The sequence below is a fragment of the Xenopus laevis genome, chromosome 2L (genome assembly GCF_017654675.1).
Source record: "Xenopus laevis strain J_2021 chromosome 2L, Xenopus_laevis_v10.1, whole genome shotgun sequence".
Taxonomy (NCBI): Eukaryota; Metazoa; Chordata; class Amphibia; order Anura; family Pipidae; genus Xenopus; species Xenopus laevis.
In genome coordinates, this window is record NC_054373.1 from 149,753,050 (window position 1) to 149,780,555 (window position 27,506).

Sequence of the window (27,506 nt, forward strand, 5' to 3'; positions counted from 1 at the left end):
GAATAAAGGTACAGGGAAGAGGGTTTTTGTTTGGTATGGAGAAGAATATGTAGCCTAAAGCTGGCCATAGATGCAAAGATATAATCATACAAACCAAGATTCATAAGATTTTTAGACCGTCTCTGGAGTCTCCAACATTTTTTGTGCCATGGCGATCAGTTGTTTAGTCAACCAGTCAGGTTAAAAGATTTATGTCGGCTACCGATAATATCTCTGCATGTATTGCCTATCTGACAATATCAATGGGAAATTTTCACTACTATTTGTAGGACATAACTTTTGTACAATGGTCAATTCATGGCCAGAACATCATCTAATTTGTTCTTTTTACTACTTTATTTAATCAGAATGGTTAATGGTAGATCGCCAGACTGAACCAAACGATCATTCATCACACAAAGAATAAAATCTGTCTCTATGGCCAGCTTAACATTATACATTTATGCATAAAGAGAGGTCCTTCTATTCTCCTTTGTTTTTGTTTCCAAAACCTGACCTCGTTAAAATATTTTTCTGAATAGCCTACTAAGGTGCATAACCAGTCTGTAGATTTATTTGATACTTTCTTCCTATGAACCCTCCCCCCTGTGCATCAGGTCAAATCACCCCCATGTGTAATAGACAACCCAAAGTCCTCTCAGGTGGAGTAACCTAAAGCATCATCATTTATTTATATATTGCCGACAAGATACGCAGTGCTTTACCTTAGTTATAACAACAGGGAATACATGGTGGAAAACAAACAAGGGTTACAGAGTACAATAGGATTAGAGGGCCCTACAAATTAGAGTTTACAAAGTAAAGGTTAGGGTAAATTTGAGACATTAGGATTTTAGAAAAATTTTGTGATTTTTGATACAGCAATGATTGATTAATTAAGGTACATTGAATAAGCTTCTTTAAACAGGTGGGTCTTTATTAAGCATTTGAAAGTTTAGAAAGAAGGAGAAAATCTGACAGCTGGAGGCAGAGAGTCCAGAGAAAAGCAGAAGCTTGAGAGAAGTCTTGTAGACGAGAATGGGCAGAAGTGATGAGAGGAGACGTGAGGCGAAGATCAGAAGCAGAGCGAAGGTTTCGTGAAGGAGATCTATAGCAACCAATAAGATGTCTGCTTCTAAACGGGTTGCCGGAACATGCGGTCTGCCGATTGGTTGCCGTAGGCGAATAGCCCTGTAGAAACTGCTGCCCTGTTTATTCCATAATCCCAAATGCACAAGCTCATAAAACATTGTGCCTGAAGCAGCTAAGTAACATTTACCTCACTAAAATAATAGAATGTCAGAATATACATATTTCTAGAGGCAGTTTAATGTAACAATAGTTGAGTGGTTAAGTCTGTAGGAAATCCTAGTTCTGAGTGTTTTGTCACATGACTGATGACAGAATGGGAGCAGAGAAGCGCTGTGTGTAACAATGCAGAAGTTATGCTCTGGACAGGCTTCCCTTTATGTGATCTGGCACATTAGCCCCGCCACAAAAAGCCCCCCTGCTTCCTGCACACGATCTTTCCACAGAGCAAACATCTGTGAGGTGGGAGAGAGGCAGCCGTATCTTGCTCCATCTTACTGTGCTCTCAGGCAAAAGAAAAGATCTGGTTTCTATTTGCAAATGTCACTTCACAACATGTGTTTTGCAACAGAGTCTGTTGCCTTGCACTTTTATATATTTATTGACCACTCTGTGACTCAGCCATTCCACATATTCACATATGAGTCACCTGTTCATCCATAGGTTATGCGTGGAGCAAAATGCTAGGCACATTAGCTTTATTATTTGGGGCAGCAGCATTGCCTCTAGCATCAACACACAGAAACAGATAAAAAATAAACCTCCCATGCTACAAGTATTAAACATTAGTGAGGAGTTTCAGCCGGAACAACGCTTTTATATAGGTCATATAATTCCTTACACACTATTCATTGGGGCTCATTTATGAACACTGGGCAAATTTGCACATGGGCAGTAACCCATAGCAACAAATTCAGCCAGCTGCAGGGTGAGCAGTTGGGCCAGCACAGGTGGCTTAGGGTCAGGTGGGGCTAAATTGATACATTCAGTGAATATATTTCTTATCTTTGGCCCTGCTGAGCAGAATCCCAGAGTTTCATTAAAGGGCATTAAGGGCAGGACTAGATGATGCGTTTTGACCCGACACATCACAATGCGAGTAAACGCATTCGACGTGTCAAATGGTTTAGTGAAAACGGAAGTGAAGGAGAATCGGACGTAAACAACTACATTGATCAGACTGTCAGATGAAAACGCATCTAGTCCTGCCCTAAGGGTCAGGGCATACAGGCAGATTCGGGGAGATTAGTCGCCCAGTGACAAAGTTGCCTCACAAGGAAACTTTGGGCGACTTTATCAATTTAGAAAATTGTACAAAACTGCTTCATGAAAGACGCACAAAAGTGAAAAATTAAACTTCATACTTCAGTATTAGAAAAATGTTGATTTCTGCTGAACTAACTGAAACTGGATTTTGCATTTATTTCTGCAGGATTAAGTAAAATTCAAATGCCTGTTCTGAACCCAATCCTTAAAATCAAATGACTTTTCATCATGTGAAGAATTGCTATTTTTTTTTTTTTTATTGTGTGTTGCTTTTTCTTGCCCTAATTTGCATGTTCAAATTTGGGTTTGGATTCAAGATTCAGCCGAATCCTTCATAAAATATTAGTGATATTAGTGATACACTATGGCAAAATTGCCTTTGGTACAAAAGCACTTACATTAAATTGCCAGCCAAGTCCATAGACATATGCATTTTCGATAGAAATGTTTTGCTTGTTCTTTATTAAAGCCTGTAAGTAGCAAAGAAAATTCATGCAGATAAATGACTGGCATAAGCAATGACCTTCTCCTCCTTTAAAAATCCATGTCTCTTGTCTTTGCCATATTGAAATTAATGATTTGCTCTTTGAAGTAATACATGTAATTGAATGCATTCCCGAGTACCTGATTGAAACAATTTAAACAGTCGCTGGGGATCCTTTGTGCTGAAATAGTATATAGATTTACAAACAGAAGCTGGTGACATAGGCAGTACATATGAGAAAGCCCAAAACACAAAAGCTGGAGTATATGGGTGCAAACGAAGCACCCATTTAAGCGAATTACTCAATATTTATTTGTATGAACTTAATTCAAAAACAAGTTGAGCTAAATAATATCCAGAGCAATAAGAACCAAAACATTTTGTGCATTAACTTGGCAGGGATGTAAACCAAAAACTATTTAACCTAATGAAAGTTAATATAATTCTAAGCAACCTACCAATATGCATTCATTAATATTTTTCATGGTTTCAAACTTATTCTGAACGTTACTGCTACTGAAAGCAGTACTTGTCTGTAGCAGAAATCAGCCTTGCATGCTTCTTCATAGGTCTGTTAATCAGCTGCTACTTTGTGTCAAAAGTCAGAACCTAGCAGGGGCGTGGCGTCATGAGTGGCTGAGCGGACGTGTTTGCGGATAGTTCCCGGTCTGCACTTTGATTTATCGCTATTAGCAGCCAGCCAACTGTGCACATGATGGGCAAAAGCACTAAGAAACCACCACCAACTACCCCAGCCAACATTTCACACAGCCAAGGAGATCTGAAGAGATTTTTAGACAAGAAATCTAAGCAGGCGAGTACGTCGGAAGAATCCAAGATGGCGGACGCCATGCGGCGTAGCCCCAGCCCGGCAGGCTCCACGGCTTCGGGCTATAGTACGGCCTCCTTACCGCAGGACCTCCGCTCACTCTTTGCGAACTTACCGACTAAGGCGGATCTCAATGCGGTTGCACAAACGATTCAGGAGGCGCATAAGGCTGATATTGCGGACCTCCGAAAAGATTTGCAGGCCATTGGTGACTCTCAGGCCCAACTTGAAGTGCGGCTGGAGAAGGCCGAAACCGCCTGCAACACAGTCATAGACCGTGTAAATGATCATCACAGATACTTGTACCTCATTAAGAAGCACATGGAAGATCTCGATAACAGAGGTAGGAGAAATAATCTGCGAATACGGGGTATACCGGAATCGGTCCCACAAGCCGAACTGAGAACCACGGTATGTGCCATATTTAATACTATATTGGGGAAAGCCATCACTGAGCCCCTTGAATTGGACAGGGTCCATAGGACACTGGGCCCCCAACGTATGAGAGCTGAGCAACCGAGGGACACTGTCTGCTGTGTACATCACTTTCTCGTTAAAGAGGACATTGTCCGCAAGGTGCGCAACCAGCAAACTATCCGTTATGATACTTATGATGTCGCTATATTTCCAGATTTTGCATGGCTAACGTTACAACAGCGGCGTGCGCTGAAACCTCTCACCACGGCACTACGTGAGAAGGAAATAGCTTACCGCTGGAGCTTTCCCTTTGCCTTAATCGCATCCAAAAACAACAGACAGTTTTCTCTGAAGGAACCAGCTGAACCCGAATCTTTTTGCAAAGCTTTAGATTTGCCTGACATTAAGCTCACTGACTGGACGGATCTGGCTTACAATGGGGATCTATTGGATCAGCTACATACAGATCACTGGATCCCGGCTCATCAGAGGGCCTCCTATGGCCCTAGAAGCCAAACAGCTACCCCTCGCTCGAACTCTGAGTGAAGACCCACTTTTGGGATGCAGATGCTGCAGTGTTGGACGGTAAACGTGTTGGTGGACGTTAAGTTATACAGATGGCATTTGATTTATTCGGGTCATCTCTCAGGACATATTGGATGACGCTGCTATTTAGACTTCACATTAAGATGCCACAAGATTTGCTGCGCTTGACCATTTAGTTTCGTTGCTCAACTTGACAATCCACTGTTTCTACTTTTATTGTTGGCCCTAGGGGTCCGTTAAGTTACGTTACCTTCTCTCCATTTCCCTCCCCCCCCCCTTTTTTTTTTTTTTTTTCTTTCTCCCCTGGTGTGTAGGTGTGGCGACGGCTATGGGACTGAACTCACATGTGTTCGATGCGGCTGACTCGGCAGGCTCCAATTACTACTTATAAGTTTAGCACTGTTGCTTGGACTTTTTTTTTTTTTTTTTTTTTTTTATTGTTTTAGGTCATGATGGTTATATTATGTATGGCATATCTGGGCTATTTTCAGATTTTCTACGGTATATGCTTCTAGTTTCCCAGTTCTGTGAATATCCTGTGAATTTTAGCAATTTACTGCCTTTGACGATGCGGGTGGCTTCCTTAGGAGGTCGATTTTATTTTGGTTCTCCCTCATTCATAATCGCCCCTCCCCCTCCCTTTTTTTTTCCCCCACATACTTAACGGCCTATTCTAATGGCTGCTAAATGTTCCGCTCTGTTATACTGTGTGTAGACCAGGAGCCTGTCTCCCGTTGGGGCTACTCATTACCCTCACCCCCTATCGGAGGGGAACCGGTGGGATACGACCGTAGGGTTACTACCACACGGGAATTGGTTATTGTTCTTTGACATTGTATTTGATTATGTCTTACTCTTTCTTATTCTATCTCTGCTTTTCTATCTCTTCTAGCACCTGTATTGTTGATCTCGATCCTCGCTTGGGTCGCCTGCTGGACGGAAGAGGCTGGCTCTCATCTCCACTACATCGTTATGGCTAAGGTGAAAGTAGGTACTTTAAATGTTAAAGGTTTAAATATCCCTTTCAAGCGACACAGGCTGAATCAGGAAATGAAACGTTTGGGGGTTCAAATTATGCTTATACAAGAGACGCATTTTAAACTAGGTAGTATCCCGAAATTACGATTCAAAGGGTTCTCCACGATCCATACTAGCAAACCGTTCCACTCTAAACGGCGGGGTACTGCGGTGCTCATTGCAGATACCCTGGGCTTCTCCACTATAGATGTGAGAACAGACTCTTTGGGGCGATATAACTTGGTCAAGGGGACTATAAACAATTCCATGTTCACTATCGCTTCTGTGTATTTACCACCGACTGAGCAGTTGAGTGCGCTAAAGGATTTTCTGCAAGATCTTGCTGACTTTGGAGACGGGACTTATATTGTGGGGGGTGACCTTAATACGGCTCTTGACCCGAGACTAGATACCTCTTCCGGTTCTTCGAACCTTTCTCGTAAGACTCTTTCTGCCATCAAGGATATGTTGCGAACCAATATCTTAATTGACACGTGGAGATTGTTGAATCCAGCCACTAAAGACTATTCCTTCTTTTCGCACCCACATAATGTATATAGTCGATTGGACTATATTTTTGTTAAACATAGTGATATAGGATTGCTGGAGACGGCCAAAATTAATGTGATCACCTGGTCAGATCATGCACCGGTCACATGCATACTTCGTGTTCCCTCTCTCACCAGGTCACAGCCGACTTGGAGACTTAATGATTCCATCATTAGAGACCCGGTTCTCAAACTAGAATTAGTCACTCTCTTAAAAAAATTTTTCGCAGAAAACAAAACTGAGGAGATGGACCCATGGATGATCTGGCTAGCACATAAATGTGTCTTGAGAGGTGAACTTATTAAATTGGGAGCCAGAAAGAAAGCAGAAAAAATGGGTGCCATGAATAAATTGTTAGCTAAAATCCATAGTTTAGAGAGACAACATAAACAAACTGGGAGACCCTCTTATTTGACGGAACTAACGCAGACTAGACAACAATTACGGGATATATATACCTCTTACACTGAAAAAGCGATCGATTTAAATAGAAAGCTATTTTTTGAGCACGGGAACAAATGTGGGAGATTGTTAGCGTCAGCCTTACGGCAACGACAGACGCGTAATCATATTTTGGCGCTTAAAGATAATCAGGGGCTTACAACGCATCGAACTTCTGAGATAGCCGAAATTTTCCGAGGGTATTATTCTAAATTATACCAACTTCCTAACTCTGATTTACAGCATTCCCAAACCACTCACAAATTGGATAGTATTATAAAGAGTTTGGTTCTCTCCTAATGCCACATTTGCTAGCAGCGGTAAATTCAATCTCGTCCGAGAAACCCATACCCAGAGAAGCTTTAGAAGCACATATTGCCCTTATCCATAAGAAAGGTAAGGACCCACAAGACCCGGGGAGTTACCGGCCAATCTCCCTTCTCAATGTGGACCTGAAATTATATTCTAAAGTACTAGCTCAACGCCTCCAGAAATTGCTTCCGTCCCTCATTAATGAGGAACAAGTAGGCTTTGTTCAGGGTCGTGAGGCTAGAGATAATACTAATAAATTATTCTCCCTTATGCATTTTAGTCAGAAACAAAAGATTCCGTTTATGATTCTCTCTACGGACGCCGAAAAAGCGTTCGATCGTGTGGACTGGTCCTTTCTGGCTGAGTCCCTACAGACGGTTGGGATAGGTCCCCGAATGATGTCATGGATTATGACACTATACACATCCCCATACGCTAGACTCAAAGTAAATGGTACACTTTCCAACCCCTTTTTAATTCGTAATGGGACCCGTCAGGGATGCCCTCTTTCGCCCCTTTTGTTTGCTTTGTCAATTGAAGGCTTCTTGAATCACATTAGGGCAAACCCCAATATTTCAGGAATAGTTGTGAAGGACACCACCCATAAAATTGCTGCGTACGCAGATGATCTTTTATTTTTCCTCCGCAATCCACGTATATCTTTACCCAATTTATTGAGGGAATTTGACCGGTTTACTAAACTTAGCAATTTTAAAATAAACTTGACCAAATCAGAGGCGTTAAACATCTCTTTGCCCAAACAAGAATACTATGATCTTATGTCCAATTTCCCCTTTAAAAACACCCAAACATATATTACTTACCTGGGTTTAGCTATATTCTCTTCTATTGCTCATACTGTGAAAACGAACTATGAGACATTGTTAGATAAGGTGAGATTGGATTTGAAAGCCTGGGAAAGGCCCCCTTTGTCATGGTTTGGTAGGATAAATGTGACTAAAATGAACATATTGCCGAGATTTCTATACTTATTTCAGACCATCCCTTACCCACCCCCCAAACACATTCTACGGATATTGAAAAGTCTGATTATCAGCTATATCTGGAATCATAAAAATCCCAGGATAGCTGCCTCTAAATTATCGGCTCTAAAGCGGAACGGAGGCGTTGGACTTCCAGATTGGGATGCTTATTTGAAGGCTGCACAAGTTAATAGGTGTTTTGATTGGGCTTTCCATCACACTAGTAAACTTTGGGTAGGTATAGAACAAGAATCTTCACTGACTCCACTGATGGCTCTACCTTGGTTGACGTCGACTGAGAGACGCATAACTGACAAAACTGACTCTAAGCTACTTTACACCCTTCAAATTTGGGATAGATTAGTCATGACGGGAAAGTGGACACGTGCACCCTCTAGATACAGTCCCACAATGGGAGGTTCTGTTTCCTAATGTCCCCCCGACTCCTATGGATGTATTCCGGCTGGAGCAGGTGAGACATTTTATATTTTCCCGACGCTTGCATTTAACGACTACTGAACCTCCTACGCAAGTAGAACTTCTTTGGGAATCAAAAGAAACTCCTACTAGAACGATCTCCTACCTGTATCAATGCATTCTAAGTATTACAGACACGCCGAAAGGTATCTTTAAGCATAAATGGGAGGCAGAGTTGGGAGTTCGACTGGAGGAGAGGGATTGGGATAAGATTGTTTGTTTAGCGCACTCAACTTCGACCTGCTGTAAAATTCAGGAACTCAATTATAAATTGTTGAGTCAATGGTATAGGACTCCGGCTAAATTGGCCAAGATATATCGCACACTCTCACCTTCATGTTGGAGATGCGATGGAGGAGATGGGACTCTGTCTCACATCTTCTGGGGATGCCCGGGTCTGACGAATTATTGGTCTCAGATTAGAGAGGTCGTTAAGGAACTCACAGATGTGGACGTCCCTAATGAACCCTTGGGGATACTTCTCCACCACACTTCCACTCCAATTAAGGCTTATCGCAAATCTCTGGTACCAATCTTGTTGGATACAGCTAAACTTCTTGTTCCCATGAACTGGAAACAACGTACTCCCCCCAGGATACGGGATTGGTTACGGAAGATTTCTGAGATTGAAAGGTTCGAAGGGTATAAGGCATCATCCACACAAGATATTGAGAAATACACTCAGAAATGGTTTTATTGGGTACAGTTTAAACATTCAGCTAAATACGAGCTGCTGCTGCTGCACTTAGGTAGCCTTGACTTTGGTGTTGTATTTGGAGTTGGGATGTGTTTCCTGATTTGGCCTGTTGCTCCCAGGGAAGCAATAGCACTGGATTTTTGATCCAGCCTGATTTCCGAGCATTAGCATATACATTGTAGGCTCTGCATGTGGATGTTGTCCGGTGGGGGCAGGCCTCTCCCGACTGGTGGATCCCTATTTACATCTCATTATAACAGGGTAGGTGCATTATTGTTATTGCTTACATTATGTAGATATGACAGTTTATGTGAATAATAACATGCTGGTATTTAACTCCTAGACTCGGAGACTCCTATCTATTTATGCTGCGCCCTGTGCGAGAGATATTCATATTTGCTAGAAGATTTCCTTCTCTTTCTATCTTTTCCCTTTTTCTTTTCTCATTTTTCTTCCTTTTCTTACCCTTCTCCTCTCCCCTCTACGACAATTGTCTCATGTTGTTGTCAGCGGCTCTTATTATACTCAGGGATGTCAGGTCGCTCCCTCGATATTATTGTGATTCTATGTGATGTTTGACTAAATGGATGCATTCTCCTGTTTTTTGGCTTCCCTGAGTGTATTACCCCCTTTTCTTCTTTCTGTACCCTATTGAAAATTTCTAATAAATCAGAATTTAAAAAAAAAAAAAAAAAGTCAGAACCTAACAAGGCAGAAATCAGAAAGGAACAAGAAGCAATTATTTGTAATCTTAGTATACAGTGCTGCCATACATGTTGGTGCTTTATAAAGATGTGTTTGTATTAATAATTTCTATTAAAAGTTGCTTGGAATTACAATTTTACTTTTAGGGAAAATGATATTTAGTTAGTTTAAGTCTCTTTTAATACACAGAAAGATGGGAATGGATTCATGTGTTTTATGTTATTTTAGAAGCACATAAATAGAATACAGAAGGTAGGATTCAAGATACACAGATCAAGGTAAAGAATGCATTCTTCATTTATGACAGATCAGTGTATTAGAGTATTAAAAAGAGAACTACTGCAATGTAACATTCAGACAGCAACAGCATATATATATACATTCAGGTGAAAGGAGGAAAAATGCAGGGGTTAAAAAGGCAATACCTAAAAATAAGTGCAAAGTGGTGTACCTATAAATTGCTATGTCTCATAACAAAACTTATAGGGCTCACATTAGTCCCAAACCTCAGGGAATATAGCACAAAGATTACATAAATTGTTTTAAATTGCATAAGACAACCCCAGTTGCAGACTCTGTACCCTAGGGCCCTGGTAGCAGTTGGATTACACAGTTAGGGTGGTGGCAGACGGGGAGATTAGTCGCCCAGCCGCAAATCTTCTCTACTGCAGGAAAAGAATCAGCGGTCTGCAAAAATATGAATCATATGGCATATGAATCGCTTCGGATTTCAGAAGTCACGACTTCAGAAATCTGATGATTTCTTGAACAAGCATAATATCATAGGCTATTATGATACTATTATCTAGAATTAGTATAGACATTGGTGTATATAGTTTATATACAGTATGTGAGTGTAGATGGGTACGTGTGTGGGTAAGCGTGGGTTTGTGTTATGCACATAAATAGGATACAGTTAGTAAAACAGGTAAGAGGCTAATGATAGGTCCCTAAATGATTTTTGGAAACTCCCTAGAACCGCCTCTACTGGTGTGGTGTGGGAGGCTCGGGAAAGCCACTCTCAGGGGTAAACTCGTCTCAACGATTAAAGGGGTCAGGAAAATAGCAAAAGAGGAATTAGAGGAGAGACAAAATAGACTAGTGGAGGCAGAGAAAAGGTATATACACAGGCCCAAATACCTTAGACAGCTTTATGGCGGCAAAAACTGCATTAGAAGAGACCAGGATTAAATGAACATGGAAAAATGACTATCCTACTTTGAAAACATTTCCTCATGGGGAAAAAATGGGAAAATTCTTGCATATCTTTCCAAAATATACTGCATTTGGATAAAATGAAGCCTCTAATCCTATCCCAGGGCTTGTTGCTATGGGGTAACTCTCACCTACCCAACTTTTGTGGCCTCACCTAAGCATACGTATGTTGGATTATGTGACCAACGTGGGGACCCTGTTACCTAGAGACATAGAAACCGGAGCGTTGCTCCCCTGGTTCTCATATCTGCAACACGAACAGGCCTTTTGGCAGCAATTCCAAAGGACCATAGTACCCTTTAAGCTCACCAACGTTGAAACTACTCTCCAAAACCCCTCTAGCTGATCTCTATGGGAGACTATGGGAGACTTATTAAAATCCAATTTAAAATCATACACAGGCTTCAACTGACTCCCTTACAGCTACATCGTAGACCCTTCTCGTTGCCCTAAATGTGGCATGTGCCACTTTTGGGAGGAGGAACTAGAATATATTCAGAACATCCCTGTCTTAAATACTTACACCCAAGGTGTGCCTAATGGTCATTGGAGATGATATTGTTTGCAACACGTATCCTTTTCCGAACCTTATTGTTTTATTCTAGAAAGTGTATCCTACTTCAATCATCCATTTAAGAAGGATAAAACAATGTTCTCCCCCAACACTTAATAGATGGCTCAGCCTACTTAGAGTCCTTCTCCCTCTGATACAACTCACCTACACGGCAAGGGGGTGCCCACAAAAATATGACAAGCTATGGGGAGAATGGGCTGAGGCTATAGACTAACACTATATGGGTAACCCTCTGAGACTATAGCCCCTCCCTACACGGAGAACCCCAAGACCCCCGTTTTCTCTAGCAGGTGACTGAACATCATCTTGAGTAGTAGTTGTCACCGACTGATCAGTATACTGGGTGTATTTTAGACACAGAAACAAAACACGTTTGTAGAACCAATGTTTTATTGTTTACTGTTGTCTCAATGTTACTAATGCTTAAAGGACAAAAAGCTTAAAGAAGTAGCTAGAAATGTTGTACATTATGTTTTGGGCTTCTGTACCAGCCCAAGACAACCACAGCCCTTTAGCAGTAAAGATTTGTGTTTCTGAAGATGCCCCAGTAGCTCCCCATCTTCTTTTCTGCTGATTCACTGCTCTGTGCTGCTGTCACTTACTGAGCTTAGGGACCCACTCGCAATATACAGTACGCATTGAATATAAATGTCACAATATAAAGCTGATTAGTAATTAATACAGATAATTGCTACATGGCAGCACAGAAACCAGCACAATTCACATACAAATGTAATATGCCCTATAGCATCATCTTATATTTGCTGCTTGATAATTTGCGACAGCCCCTAAACTTCTCAACAGCTGCTCAGAGCCCACTGAGCTTGTGAGTGTCGCAGACACTTTCCAAGATGGTGACCCCCTGTGACAGGTTTGAAGTCCTGGATCATTGCGGCTATTAAGAAGCTGAAACTTTAGGCTGGTTCAGTAAGTTCAGTTTAGTTTATCAAATATGGCATTTTAGCCTCATTCATTTTTAGGGGTTATTTCTCCTTTAAATAAAAACATTAAAAAAAAAACATTAAATAAACCCAGCAGGATTATATTGGCACCAATATGGATTCATGCTTAGTTAACCTTAAAGGACAAGGAACCCCCCAAATCTAAAACCTGGGCAAACAATACTCCCTTAAAGTCCCTCACTAAACCACCAAAGAAACCAGTTTGCTCTTTTAAAAAACTGATTTCAGTGCAGATTTCTTCTGGAGCAGCACTATTAACTGAAGTGCTTTGAAAAACACAATAGTATGCCCTTTAAGTTCGGTTTTATTTATACATATAGTAAATCATTTTATGCAAATAATTCAATTTCTTTAAAATTGAGTCTATTGAAGATGGCCTCCCCATAATTCAGAACTTTCTGCTACCTGTGCTATAGCATAACTAGTAATTAAATAGGTCTAGTAAATTAATGATGGTGTAATAATATTAAGGGTAAGGGATTCACCAGCTTCTCGATTTGGATGAATTCCAGATCTTATGGCAGGAATCCTAAATAGTAAAATCCTATATATGAAGTCATGCCCATTTAAAGCTCCAAAACAATGAAAGCGCTAAAGTTTGATGCAATATTTTATTTACCCAATTTCGATTTTGCAAATTAGGATTCCAGAAGAATACTGTATATGTTACGCTGTTACCAATTGACAAGACAATAATTAGCCGCATTTCTTGTATTGCACCTCTGCTGTGGATGCTGTAGTGACGTCCAAAAAGTAAAATGTTCACAAGAAAAGGCACAAATGCAGGATTAACCGTCAATCCAATTAGGATTCCAATTCCCTCAGATCTTTTTAGAAGGCCATGTCTAAAAATGATGGATTCGGGATATACATGGAATGATTTTAAAATGTAATTTTCATATAGGTCATTCTTGAATTGCCAAAAATATACATGTAAATCTAATGCTGCAGTCCCAGATAAAGTGCCCCAGGGGTGGAATTTCTGTGTGCTACAATACACTTTGGATTCACAAGCCATATAATATGTACAGTTCTTACAATATACTTGACAAACAAGCGCTAACAGTAAACAAACAGGAACTGGAAATACAGGGTGAAGATTTGAACCTAGAATTCCTGCAGAACACCATTCATTATAAATTGATTATATCATGTCCGTTGTATAATGGCTTGCATAATAATAAGCTTCCCTGCCAGAATGCATCAGGCTGTATTTATTTTTATTCCAAATAAAGCCCTTTGTACAAGTGATCAGAGCAGTCATTGTAACCAGGAAATTGTCACAAAGCGAATGACTCTGCCGGTCTGTGAAAGAGGCTCTAGAGCGCCTGCCAACAATACATATCCGCAGCGCATGCCAACAATGACATCAGATGGCACGGACCAAGCCTGACAGAAAACAAACGGCCAAATGGCCAATCTTATCAGGCACTTTATTACACTGCGGGATATCTAATCTACAGAGAATTACAACACTTAACATAATCGACAAAACTGCAGCAGCAGCAGCTTATACCTCCCTTTGCCTCGGAAAGGCCATTTAGAAACCACACACAGGCTGACACCATACAAGGCGCTATACATGGCATGGTCACTTGCTATTGTTCCAATCAGGCAGACAGTCTTAATATACCGGTATACAGAAGATATACCAACCAACATCTACACACGTATAGGTTTGCCACCTGTACGGATTTCACCTGGACAGCCCAGTTTTTGGAAAGGCTGCCTGGGTGAAAAGTGCCTGTCTGGATTTCCAAATTAGGAAATCCGGACAGGACATTAAAGTGAATGAAATGGCGATCAGCCAATCGCTGATCAGCACGTCACCAGTCCAATCCCCATGTCATCCGCCCCGATGTCACCCATTCCGCCTCAGTCATCCGATTTGCCCCCAATGTCACTCGCTCCCCGTCATCACCAGCTCAGCCCCCGAAAATCACCAGCCTGCCCCCTGCCCATTTTCCCCAAAGAAAAAAGGTGGCAACCCTATACACGTACTAAAAATAGTACAAAACTATATTAACAATTTGAGTGTAGCCAGCTTTACTACAAAAGGCAAAACTGAGCTGCATGGAGTGTATCGGTGTCTCCATAAGATCAATTTGCAACAAGCCATATACCTCTCTCTACAAGTAATAGACAAGGAAACCCAAAGTGTGGCATGCTTAAAAACGCAGCTACCCGTGTATAATCTATTAACGGATACTTACAGGGACTTATTGGTTTGTTTTTACAGAATAAAAGAATATGAATGCATAGTGAGATATTTAAGTGTTAAGACAAAAAGTATATGCCCCACAGAGCTTACAGTCTAAGGGGGTGGGCTACTTACAGACACAAACATGAGGGCAATGTGCTGCACTGTAAAAGCAAATGCTCTGCTGCTTCCTGAATTACACTTTATTAAAATTTTCTTCAGCTGATATTCCACCAGAATTTCCACTAAACCAAGATAAAATACATGAAATATGAGTAGGGAGAAATATTACCTAATAAAGCAGGACAAAGTACAACACTAATAAGCATTAAGGGCAAAAAAGCACAACAATTAAAGAAAAAAAAATCAATCCATTACTTCCCCAAGTAAAACAAACAACAAAGGTTGCCATTATATGTAGTTAGCCCGACACCAAATCTGCATGCAGGCTAAAGCCAAAGAGAGGTTGCATTCACAGACTGACAGACTATACAGGTATGGGACCTATTATCCAGAATGCTCGGCACCTGGGGTTTCCCAGATAGGAGTCTTTCTGTAATTTGGTTCACCATACCTTACGTCTAATAAAAAAATTGTTTAAATATGAATTGAACCCAATAGGATTGTTGGTAAGGATTAATTACACCTTAGCTGGGATCAGGTACAATGTACTGGTTGTATATTACAGAGAAAAAGGAAATATGTTTTAAAAATGTGAATTGTTTGAGTAAATGGTGTCTATGGGAGATGGCATTCCAGTAATTCAGATCTTTCTGGATAATGGGTTTCCTGTTAACCGATCCTATACTGTACTTGCAAACTATCAAATGAAATACATTGTATGTAACAACTAGGGATGCACCGAATCCACTATTTTGGATTTGGCCGAACCCCCGAATCCATCACAAAAGATTCGGCCGAATACAGAACAGAATCATAATTTGCATATGCAAATTAGGGGTTGGAAGGGTAAACATTTTTTTACTTCCTTGTTTTGTGACAAAAAGTCACACGATTTCCCTCCCCAACCCTAATTTACATATGCAAATTAGGATTTTTCAGCAGAATCTGAATCCTGCTGAAAAAGGCCGAATCCTGGCCGAATCCCGAACCGAATCCTGGATTCGATGCATCCCTAGTAACAACCTCTTATGGTACGATTAATTTAGAGGACATTACATACAGAAGTATTTAAGCGGAAATCAAAACCCATGCACAACACCTGTATGAAAAATAAATGTAAGTATGCACCTAGTCCGGGGCCTGCGGAACATTGGTAACAGAGGACTGCACTAATGCATTTAACTGGTTTTTGGCCAATGGTATTTTTTAACCTGCCAAATAGGTAACCAACCCACATATGTACCCATATATGTAATATCTATGTTAACAGATTATAATATATATTGATTATTATATATTAACAGATTAAGCCAAAGCTTTTGCAATAGATTTGAAATTTGGCTGAATCCAAAAATTATGAAATTGTAGCATTGCAGCGAGCCTAGCTGTAACATTATGTATATATTTTTGTATAGTACCCCCACTTATCAAAATAAATTAGTGGTATGTCAATCAAATTACCAATGTTATAAGATGCTCAATGTGGGGACTAGAAAGGCTGCACGGGTGTGTTTTAGTGCAGTATGAGAAGAGTGGCACAAAGCCAGGGCATTACTGATCATACACATCTCTTAACAGATTTGGAAGGTATGGGATTTGGTATCCGGAAACCCGTTATGCAGAAAGCGCCGAATTATGGAAAGACCTTCTCCCATGGGCTCCATTTTATCCAAATAATCCAAATTTTCTTATTTATCTGTAATAATAAAACAGTACCTTGTATTTGATCCAAACTAAGATATAATTAATCCTTCCTGGAAGCAAACCCAGGTTTATTTAATGTTTTATGATTTTCTTGTAGAGAAGATCCAAATTACGGAAAACCCCACGGCCCAAACATTCTGGATAACAGGTTCCATACCTGTACTAGGTCACATCAATTTTACATAACCCACACCCAAACACTACAGCCATTCAAATAAACAGAAGCATTCATCATATCTTCAGTCCAACCTTAAGTCATGGATGCCGACACCCCCTTATATTTTTTAGAATGGAGATAACTCAACTTGTACAGTTAAATTGTCTAGATTCCAAAGATCACTTTCTAACCCCATTTTGCCACATAATGCCTCATTATCCATAATTTCTCCTCCAAAAGTAACCTTTCAATCCGAGATTCTGCACACAATAGCTTGGAATTGGGGTGAGATAATGGCAGAGTGGTTTAATGAGAGGCATAAACTATGTTCATGTGTGATTCAGATAAAGAACAGTCAACCATTCTCTGTTTTAGAAGGTACCTGCTCTGATTCTGACAGAATATATAAATATGTATATATATATATATATATATATATATATATATATATATATATATATATATATATATATAATACACAAAAACTATGAATATCTTGTAAATTATATCCTTATAAACGGTGAGTTCTGATGTCATCAGTTATAAACGGTGAGTTCTGATGTCATTTCTGTCACATTTCGTGTTTTTATATGGTCATGAAACTCCTCGGCAACTTATAATATCCTTATATTTTACAAAAGGGGGTACTTTATTCACTATATATACCAATAGTTTCCAAACCAGCACTCCCTTTAGTGAAAAAACGTAATTTTTATTATTACATGGTATATACCATGTAATAATAAAAATTACGTTTTTTCACTAAAGGGAGTGCTGGTTTGGAAACTATTGGTGTATGCAAAAATTACCGTGCACCCCTCTCTATCCTACATTGCCTTGGAGTGCGGATACTCATTGGAGAATTATATATATATATATATATATATATATATATATATATATATATATATATATATAATGACTACCAGACAGCTTCTTTCATTTTCCAAAATGCAGTCTACCGATCAAATCGCCGATTACTCGAATACACTTGTCAAATGGAGGGACACATTTTGATCATGAATGTTTTCCAACTAATGGCAGCAGCCAGTTAAAATGATATGACTAAAATGAACCTAAAAGAAAGCGAATTGTTTTCTTCCAAAATGAAAGCCAGCCAATAGAATGATCCCTTGGGGCACACAACTGCACCAATTAAACCAGATTGACTGGAGAGACAACAAAAAAGTTTCCAGAACAAATGTTACCACTTCTAATACAAATGGCAAATACACTTACTGTGCAGGGGTGGCAATACACAGGCAGATTAAAGCTGCTGATATCGGTCCTTTACTGATTCAGCAGTTTATCCATACCTCCCAACATTTTGGAAGTAAAAAGAGGGACAAAATTTTTTTTCACACATAGCGCAGCAATTGTTGACCACGCCCCTTTCTGTGACCACACTCTCTAATTACCATATTCATTTTACAAAATTTGCCAGGTTATGAAAGTTTGAAAATAATTCTCCTTATCTAAACTGTTTTTTTGGGTCTCAAAATTGTTACAAATTATCTTATTTGCACCTGTTAGCTGTTCTCTGCTCTCTGCTAAAAGCCAATTAAGTTAAAAACTTTGTTTCTTTTTCTGGCTGTTCAGTGCAGAGAAGATAGGGACTTTCCAGTACAAATGAGGGACTGCAGGTTGAGCTGTCAAAAGAGGGACTGTTTCTCTGAAAAAGGGACAGTTGGGAGGTATGGTTTATCTGCCAGTGTAGGGGGTGTTCCGACTGGTCTCTCCAATCAATATCAGGCCAAAAATCGGGCAGGTTTGATTTATTTGTCAATCAAAGACCGCGTCGGCTAGTTGATGCGGTCCTCATCCCATTGATGCCCATTTCCTTCGTTGTAAACCGATCGTTTGTCCATACGGTGATCAGATTAACACGATATTCAGGACTGGTGAATGTTCCTTGCAACACTAGTGAAAATGGAGGTGTGACTGTATCTGACTAATGTGGTACAAACAGTGGCACTACTAGGAAGAGAAAAACTCATACATATAGGTCAGTATTCTTTTATTCATTGCCAGATTACTGTTACTATTGTTCTACAACCAGTAGCACTGTATCAACTGTCCACCCAAAGCTTGTTTCGAGGAAGGTTTCATACCACATTGTTTGTTATTTCATGTGTCACAACATCAATCATGGAGTGTAATGGACTATTCCTGAATGACCCCTAAATATATTACAGAACAGAAACAAATGAAATTTCAAGTCCATACTCCTTAACCTGCTAACCAATCTGCCTGGCAGCCATAACCCCAGTTACTGCATGATCCAGAATAGAGGCATTTATGTATACTGGGGATTAGCTATGTCTGGGTGGAACATAAAGTCCAGATTAAAATTCACAACATGAAAGTATGGAATCTCAGAAGCAAAGGAAATTTATTGCAGCAATAAAGGCCTATAAGGGGACCCAAAAGCTAATTATGAAATACAACCTATACTAAAATAAAGAAGTGCTGATATTCATTTCCTATATTTGAAATTCCCTTTTGCCACTCAGGCAGGTGCAAAAGAAAAAAAAAAAAAAAACACGTCAGCGACTCGGCTACTAAGCTTTATTTCTATGTATTTATGGCTTTGGAACACTTTTTCTCATTCAGTCTCTTTTTTAAACCCAAATTGAAAATGTTATCTTGGGTCAGTGATCCAGATAAGCAGAAAGCAGATATGCCATGCGGTTACATTTTTATTGCCTTTTATAACCTTTCCTTCTCTTTAAGTTAATGCTCCTCTTTATCTTTCAGTATGTCATCCCACCTGTCAATGGTTTTCTAGGGACTCAAAGACTAGATTAATCAGTGTAAATTCCAAACTGGAGCATTGCAGAATAAAAATATTAGGGTAAGGTCACACTGGGTGATTTGGGGAGAGTTAAGGTGGCCATAGATGCAAAGATCCGCTCGTTTGGCGATGTTGCCAAACGAGCGGATCTTTCCCCCGATATGCCATTAACAGGCATGGCTATATCGGGGGTAATCTGATTGTTCGGCCGTATGGCCGAACGATCAGATTACGATGTGCCATGAGCTCCGGCGGGATCGGTCGGGTCAAAATCAAACCTGACCGATCGACCAAACGACCGATCTCCGCCGGGCGAAAGATGTCGGCACACGCCACACACGATCCGAAAATCGTACGAATCCTCGATTCGTAGGATCCGATCTGTGTGTCTATGGCCACCTTTAGTTGCCTGGTGACTGATCGCCTCATCTTTGCGGCGACCAATCTCCCCAAATGCCTTACCTCTGTCTTTGAGGAGATTGGTCTCCGCAAAGACGAGGCAATTAGTCGATGGGTGACAATCTCCCCAAATCGCCCAGTGTGACCTTACCCTTAAAAGGGCAGTTCACCTTGAAATTAACTAACTGTTAAGGTGGCCACACACAGGAAGATCGCCAAACGAGCACATCTCTTCCTGAAATGCCCACATTGAAATGGCCGATATCGGGCTGATCCGATCGTGGGCCCTAGGGCAAGAATCGGATCAGAAAGGAGGCCAAACCGTTGGATCGTGGGACCGCATCAACTAAAAGATGTGGCCGCAATCTGACAGGATTTTTTAACTTGTCCGATTGGCATCTGCCGGACTTTCGGCCAGATAATGATCGAGGACGTCCGTCGGATGGCCTCACTCACAGGCCAATAAGCTGCTGACTTGGTCCGTCTGCAGCTTTTATTGGCCCATTTATGGGGGCCTTTAGGTGATGTATATAGTGGTATTCTACTGTGTGAAGCTGGTCTTTAATTTTTATTCATGTTTTTTTAATAACATTTATGTGCAGAAAACAGGTTTCAAATTTTAACTACAGGTAAGGGACTTGTTATACAGATCTTTTTGTAATTTGGATCTTTGTGCCCTAAGTCTACTAGAAAATAATATAAACGTTAAATAAACCCAATAGGCTGGTTTTGCTTCCAATAGGGATTAATTATATTTTAGTTTGGGTCAAGTACAAGGTACTGTTTTATTATTACAGAGAAAAATGAAATAATTTTTAAAAATTTGGATTATTTGGATAAAATGGAGTCTATAGGAGACGGCCTTTCCATAATTCGGAGCTTTCTGGATAACAGTTTCCAGATAACGGATCCCATACCTGTACTATAAGGATGCTGGTTGTCAGGGCCGGACAGCATTTTCAGTTACAGGCCAAAAAATTATTGGGATAATAATTTTCAATAAAAATTGGTTCATCTTCCCATAGCATTCAAAAATGTTGTTTAATGTTAATCCTCCCCTTTAAATAGTAGCACATACACACATCAGAACCTGGGCCTCACCCATTTTAAACAGTACTTAAACAATTAAGATTACAGGTATCGCCCAAACATAACTATTTTATGAATGATTCAATACACACAAGTCTTATTGTACACACACACACTTTTGCTGTCAGAATGTGTCAAGCGTCACAGCCATTTTTGGTTATGCGTTGAATATTCATTTATATATGGTATATATACAGTCTGAAAAAGACACATATAAAGGGAACGGAAGTACGCATGAATCAGCAGGAGAGAGTTGGCCTATGCGAGAATGCACATTTTCGCCAATTACACACAATGCTCAGCGTGAGTAAGACACATGGCAGCGGCAGAAGCCCCTTTCACATTGTACACATCAGGGCCTGGCAAGCATCCACTTTACATGATATAAGGGGTCTCTCAGGCTGCATTTTACAAGGCCTGTTCGCAAACACAGAGGATACAAAATGAACGCAAGCAGATAAAGGAAAGGACGGACAAATAGACAAAACACAATTCTGCAGATGAGCAGATCGATCACTAAAAGTAGATATATTGTGACACTGCCTTGCGCTGGAGAGATCTTCAGGTCTGCCCTGGATATAAAGGAACTCGCCAAGCCTAGCATGAAGAGGAGAGAGAAAAGCAAGAGCGAGGCATCACTGCTGAAATGCTTATTCATGGGCCCTGAAGGCCTTATGGCTTATACGGGATCTAAGAATCTGGACTCACGTTGGGTAACACAGAACCTCAGGATGAACAATGGAACCCGGCAAATCATTCTTCCCCCAAACCACTTCTTTACCCAAAGGAGTGCAGGTGGCAGCAACGGGCCAACTATTCCATGTCCTGGCCAAGTGTTTCCAAGAGAAAACTTGAGCCAGGTTTGTACAATACATGTTTCATCATAACACGAGTGGCTCGACTAGGACACAGTCTCAGTACAGGTATAGGATCTGTTATCCAGAAAGCTCCGGATTACGGAAAGGCCTTCTTACATGGACTCCATTTAATCGAAATAATCAATATTTTTAAAAATGATTTCCTTTTTCTCTGTAATAATAAAACAGTACCTTGTACTTGATCCAAACTTAGATATAATTAATTCTCAGCCAGCCTATTGGGTTCATTTAATGTTTACATGGTTTTCGAGTAGATTTTAGATATGAAGTTACAAATTATGGAAAGATTAATTATTCGGAAAAACCCCAGGTCCCGAGCATTCTGGATAATAGGTCCCTTATCTGTATTGTCTTTCATGAAAACTATCAGCGGATCATGGCACTAAAAATGACATTGTCCTTAGCCACCACTGAGCCACAAGCCAAATTCCACATTTTATAGCATACAAAGTTCTGGTTATATCTAGTACAGGGTGGAAAACATAAAGCTTTGCATATACATTAAACAACCACTTCCAGCACACCCTGAGAGTATTCAGCTGCCTGTGGGATTCTGGGAGTTGTAGTTCTGCAGGTTGTTCAACCGTGATCTTGTATGATGACATTAAAAAAAGCTTATAAATACAGGATAACAAAACCTCAAAACTTTGACGCATGCAATCCTTTAACTGTACGACTCCAATTATCCTGCAAATAAAAAAGGCACTAACCATTATATCAAGGTCATGCCATGTCACAGTCTCTGAATGATCCTTTTCAGTACATTTTATAATAATTTTAAAATACTTTTTTCCAAAAGTAGCTTGCCGTTAATACTTTAAAGCAAATGATTGGGAGTTATGTGACCTTTTCTTACAACACAGAGCAGATAATGAAAGGGCGAGCTTGAGCAGTTAAATTATGGAGCAACAACAACAATAAAATAGTTTGCAGCAATTTGGAAGAAGTGTTCCTGTACTCTCCACTCCCCCGTGATATCCCGTACGTCACTGTGTCAATCCAATAATTAAACATTCCCCTTCTGAACGAGGTCACGCTGAGCAACAAAACATTAACAGCTAAACACTGAGGCCCTCGCCCAGCACAGCTAATCCTGAAAATAGCAACAAAGGCTGCAGTCCTGTTTATATTCCCTTTAAACAGGGTAATGTGAGGCACAGCCAATAGGAACAGCCTGGGGATTCATGAATGCCCTCTACTTACTCTCTGGAATGTTATTTCTCTGCATAGATTATGTACGGCTTCTGCTGTCTGAATGTGGGGAAAATGAAATCAGCATTATGTATATAGATATTATTTGTATACAGTGAAACCTCAATTTTACATTCCCTGATTTTAAGTTTTCCCTCATTTTACATTGTTGTTTTGTGGTTCCCACCTATATATTTTGCACAATACATTTCCCTGATTTTACATTTTCCTGGATTTTACACCATTTTTTTCTGGTACCCTGAAAAACATAAAATGGGGGTTCTACTGTGATCTGGTTGCAATACAGTAGAACCGCCATTTTACTTTTTTCAGGGGGCCAGAAAAAATGGCTAAAATCCAGGAAAATGTAAATTTAGGGAAATGTTTTATGTATAATATTTAAGTGAGCCCGCAAAACAAGAATGTAAAAATGAGGGGAAACTTAAAATCAGGGGATATAAAATTGAGGTTCCACAGTAGTCTGTCCCTCAGCAATGTGTATGCCACTGGCTGCAGGACAAGTTGTCCATATAAATACACTCCTATTATTCTCTGGCCTGAATTCCTGTGCCAGACAGTGCTACCTGCACCCCGACAGTAAATAATGGCTACTGATTGATAGCTCAGCTCTGCATTGCTTTCATACTGGACTGGACTAGAGCAGCACATAGCTTTATGGCACCGATTTGTACACATAGTTAACATTAAACACTACAGTAAAGAAGCAATGAATAAGGAACGCTTATAATGAAACTCGCTATGAGGCAGGCCGTGATAAAGCCGCCATTGCTCTTTCTCCTAGTCTTTTTTCTTGACATACTATAATCTATTATTTCACCTATTTAGCCACTTTGTTCTCATAGAAATAGGGAATGGTCATGAAATAGGCCAAATATTTAGCAGCATTAGGGCCCACCGGGAGTTTTCCTTGTATCCCTACAGGCCAGTCCGACACTGAATACATTCAATTTATTAAAACATCTCAATGGAAAACTCAATGGAGCTCTTTTATAAACACCTTTTCTGGAAAAAAATAACGGCCTTCCTATTTATTTATCTTTTTCCCCCTATTAATAACATTGGGATCAACCATCATTTTTACCAGCCAGGCCAGTAAAATACTGGCAAGGTGGCAACCCTAGCAGTTACCCATGGTAACCAATCAATGATTAGCTTTTTAAAGTCAGCTGCAAGTAGAACAATGAATGCAACAATCTGATGGGTTACTGACTGTGGGCATATTTTCCCAGTGTTGATAAATGATTGCCACCAGTGTATTCCTTGAGTTAATTCATGTGTAAAATAGGTCCTTGGCCAAATCACAGCATTTCCCTATGCTTCTGGTACCAAGCTTTGATGGCAAACTGTGCCACCTTGCTATACCTCAAACATTATATGTACAGTTCTATGTAGAATGTGTATTAGACAGCATGAACACCTGTACTTCTGTAGGCCACAGGCTACCGAACAGTAATGTGACTAGGCAAGTCATCACACTGGGCGCAACCCTAGGTGGGTACATACACACCATGTAGCCCAGCAGAAAATGAGTTGCATGGAAAAAGATCTGGGTACCCAGTCGAAGGCAATATTATGCCCTTTAAAATCCACATATAATGCAGCTGCATATAACCTCTGTATCTAGGGTTGCCACCTGGCTGGTAAAAATGATGCTTTATCCCAAGGGAAAAAATGTTAAATATATAGGAAGGCCGGTATTTTTTTCCGGAAAAGGTGTAAACCATATCTGTATCCCAAATGAGCCTCTGTGTAGGGCACAGTCAGTGACAGAGCATTGTGGCCTGTACAATCCAGGGCTGTAAAGACTTTGCTGTTGCTAGGGCGAATGAACACAGGAAACAGATAGCACAAGAAATGCCAGACAATAGAAAAAAACTAAGTAAGCAGCAAGGATACTGACTTGTAACACTTGTCATCTTGTTGGATTACTCTCCCAACAACTACAGCCTTTTGTAGATGGGGAAGATGTTGTGAGCTGTAGTTCGACAATAGGCAGAGGGAGAAACAATCCCATAGCCCTGGTCTAGAGACCAAACCCAAAACAATGCTAGGTTCCCCTTTAAAGAACTCTGCATTGGCTCCTACTGACTAGTGAGCGGAGAGAGGAGAATAAAGCAGCAGAGAATAGCTGTAAGGCGGCCCAGTAGTGCAGCAATTATATGAGCAGCAGCTCCCCGCACATCCTACCTAATGTGTAGCGTCCTTCCAGCGGCTCTGCCTCCTGCCGATCCCCCAATCTGCACAGCTGAACGGGCCGAGAGAACACAATCGCCGCTGCTTGCTCCTGGTCGCCGCTGTCACACGACAAATCGCTGCCGCTGAATTACAGGACGGGCGCTCCGGCCAGCAGTGAATGAGCAGATCGGCTTGGCCGGGGCATTAGCTTTATGGGGATCGGTGTGAGCGAGAGAGAGGGGCTGAATTCACACAGTACGAGTGGATGGAGCCCTCACAGTCATGTCCCTTATATAGTCCTATGTGTATCTCCTCGACTCCTTCCCTAATCTGTACCCCGAAACCAGCGCTTAATGTATTTATTCAGAGGCTGAAGAATAAGAAGAGGGGGAACACGGGGCTATTCCCATAGAAGTGTGGGTGTCATGCACTGAAGGGCAGGAATCTGTAATGTGATAAAACCCCGCGACCTCCCTCCCGACCCACCCGGCTTCGTACAGCGGTAACAATGGGCTCACGGCTCCAACAGATGATCATTTATAGGCATTGTGACATCACGTGACATACTGGAGCATCCCGGGAGATGTAGTTCGCTACTGCGCGGGGCATGATGGGAGATGGTGCAGTGTGGGAGGGGTTTGGTACCGAGCCAGCTGGCTTCAGGCAAATGATTTCAATGGGTTGGGGTAGCGTTCTGCTCTGTCGAGATAAAGCGGCACACAGACATTACTCTCACTTCAGCTCCCTTTACCGAATAAAAGGTAGCAGGGAGGTGACTCGGCTCAGGAGTCTCCCACAAAGCAGGGGCGTAGCCGCAGCGCAGAGCAATCGCTAATGTCTCGCGATACTACAGCTCCTGTGTCCCTTTGGTGACGGCCTACGTGCTGTTCGTGGGAAGGCGGTTTCTTTCCTCTCAGAGTGATGACATTACTCTGTGTAAGGGGGAAGCGGCTGTATATCGTTTATCTGCGGTGTGTGGGGTTATTAATAGCCCTCTCTGTACCTAAACAACACTACAACTCCTTTTGTACAGTTATAGCTTCACACAAAATGTCCTTCATCCTAAAGCTGCTCTTAAGCCTGTGATTCATGGGGTTGTTCACCTTTGAGATAACTTTTAGAATGATGTAGGGAGGGATATTCTGAGACAATTGGTTTTCATCCCTTATTATTTGTGGTTTTTGAGTTTTATTCAGCAGTTCTTCAATTTTCAATCTGGTAAACAGGGACCAAATTCCCCTAGCAACCATGCATTGATTTGAATAAGAGGCTGGAATATGAATAGGAGAGGCCTAAATAGAAAGATGAGTAACAAAAAGTAACAATAACAATACATTTGTAGCCTGACAGAGCATTTGTTTTTTAGAAGGGAGTCAGCGACGCCCATTTGAAAGCTGCAAAGAGTCAGAAGAAAAAGGCAAATAACTATAAAACTAATTGAAAGGTTTCTTAGAATTGACCGTTCTATAACATAATAAAAGTTACCTTAAAATGTGTAAGTTGGCCATAGATGTAACAATTACAATCTTTCCTGTGACCATTGGTTCATTTTCAATACACACGTGTAGATCTGAATTGTCAGCACTAACTATAAAGTCTGGAGTTCCTTTACTCCTGTCCTGTGGGATCTGCGAGGGGCCTGCTGCATTTTCCCTTGTTTATAAACAGGCCCCAAGATCAGAATTATAACAGTGCATCAAAACTTTAGTGACAATCCTTTTCACTTTTATATACCAAAACCATTAATCATGTTAAGAATAGGTATCCATGCCATTATACTATCCCACTTTATCCACCCTGCCTTGCAACTAACTGGCCTGCTGAATTTCCACCTAGGGTTGCCACCTGGCCTGTAAAAATGATGGTTGATCCCAATGTTATTAATAGGGAAAAAATCTTATCTCCTGCACATCTCCAGTGTTTCTGAACCAATGTGGGTGTAGTTGGACAGCATGCCGCCCCCTAAAATCCTGTTGCCCTAGGCCCGGGCCTTGGCGGCCTTTCCACAAATCTGGGCCTGACCTTCAGTCACTAGAACTCCCAAGAGTTCTCCTCCTCTCCCCTATGGCTATGGGCAGATAGTGTTGGCTCCAATGCTCTCAGACTGTTTATTTTTCTCAGGCAGGGAGAAGCGTATCTGCTTTGTTTCCCAGCAGAGGTCGGCCTGAAAATGCCTGCTTTCATGTATTTGGCCCAATCTCCACCGTGTGTTCCTGCACGCAATCGAAGGCTT

At 40.9% G+C, this 27,506-nt stretch overlaps 1 protein-coding gene across 1 annotated transcript in view; it reads right to left on the reverse strand.

Moving 5' to 3' along the window:
• Positions 1-26,057, reverse strand: part of csrnp2.L (cysteine-serine-rich nuclear protein 2 L homeolog) — a 35,687-nt gene extending 9,630 nt beyond the window's left edge. Inside the window, exon 1 of the mRNA XM_018247491.2 lies at positions 25,286-26,057. The gene's annotated coding sequence lies outside the window, so the exon portion shown is untranslated. The remainder of the gene's footprint in view (positions 1-25,285) is intronic.
• Positions 26,058-27,506: the final 1,449 nt, after the last annotated feature.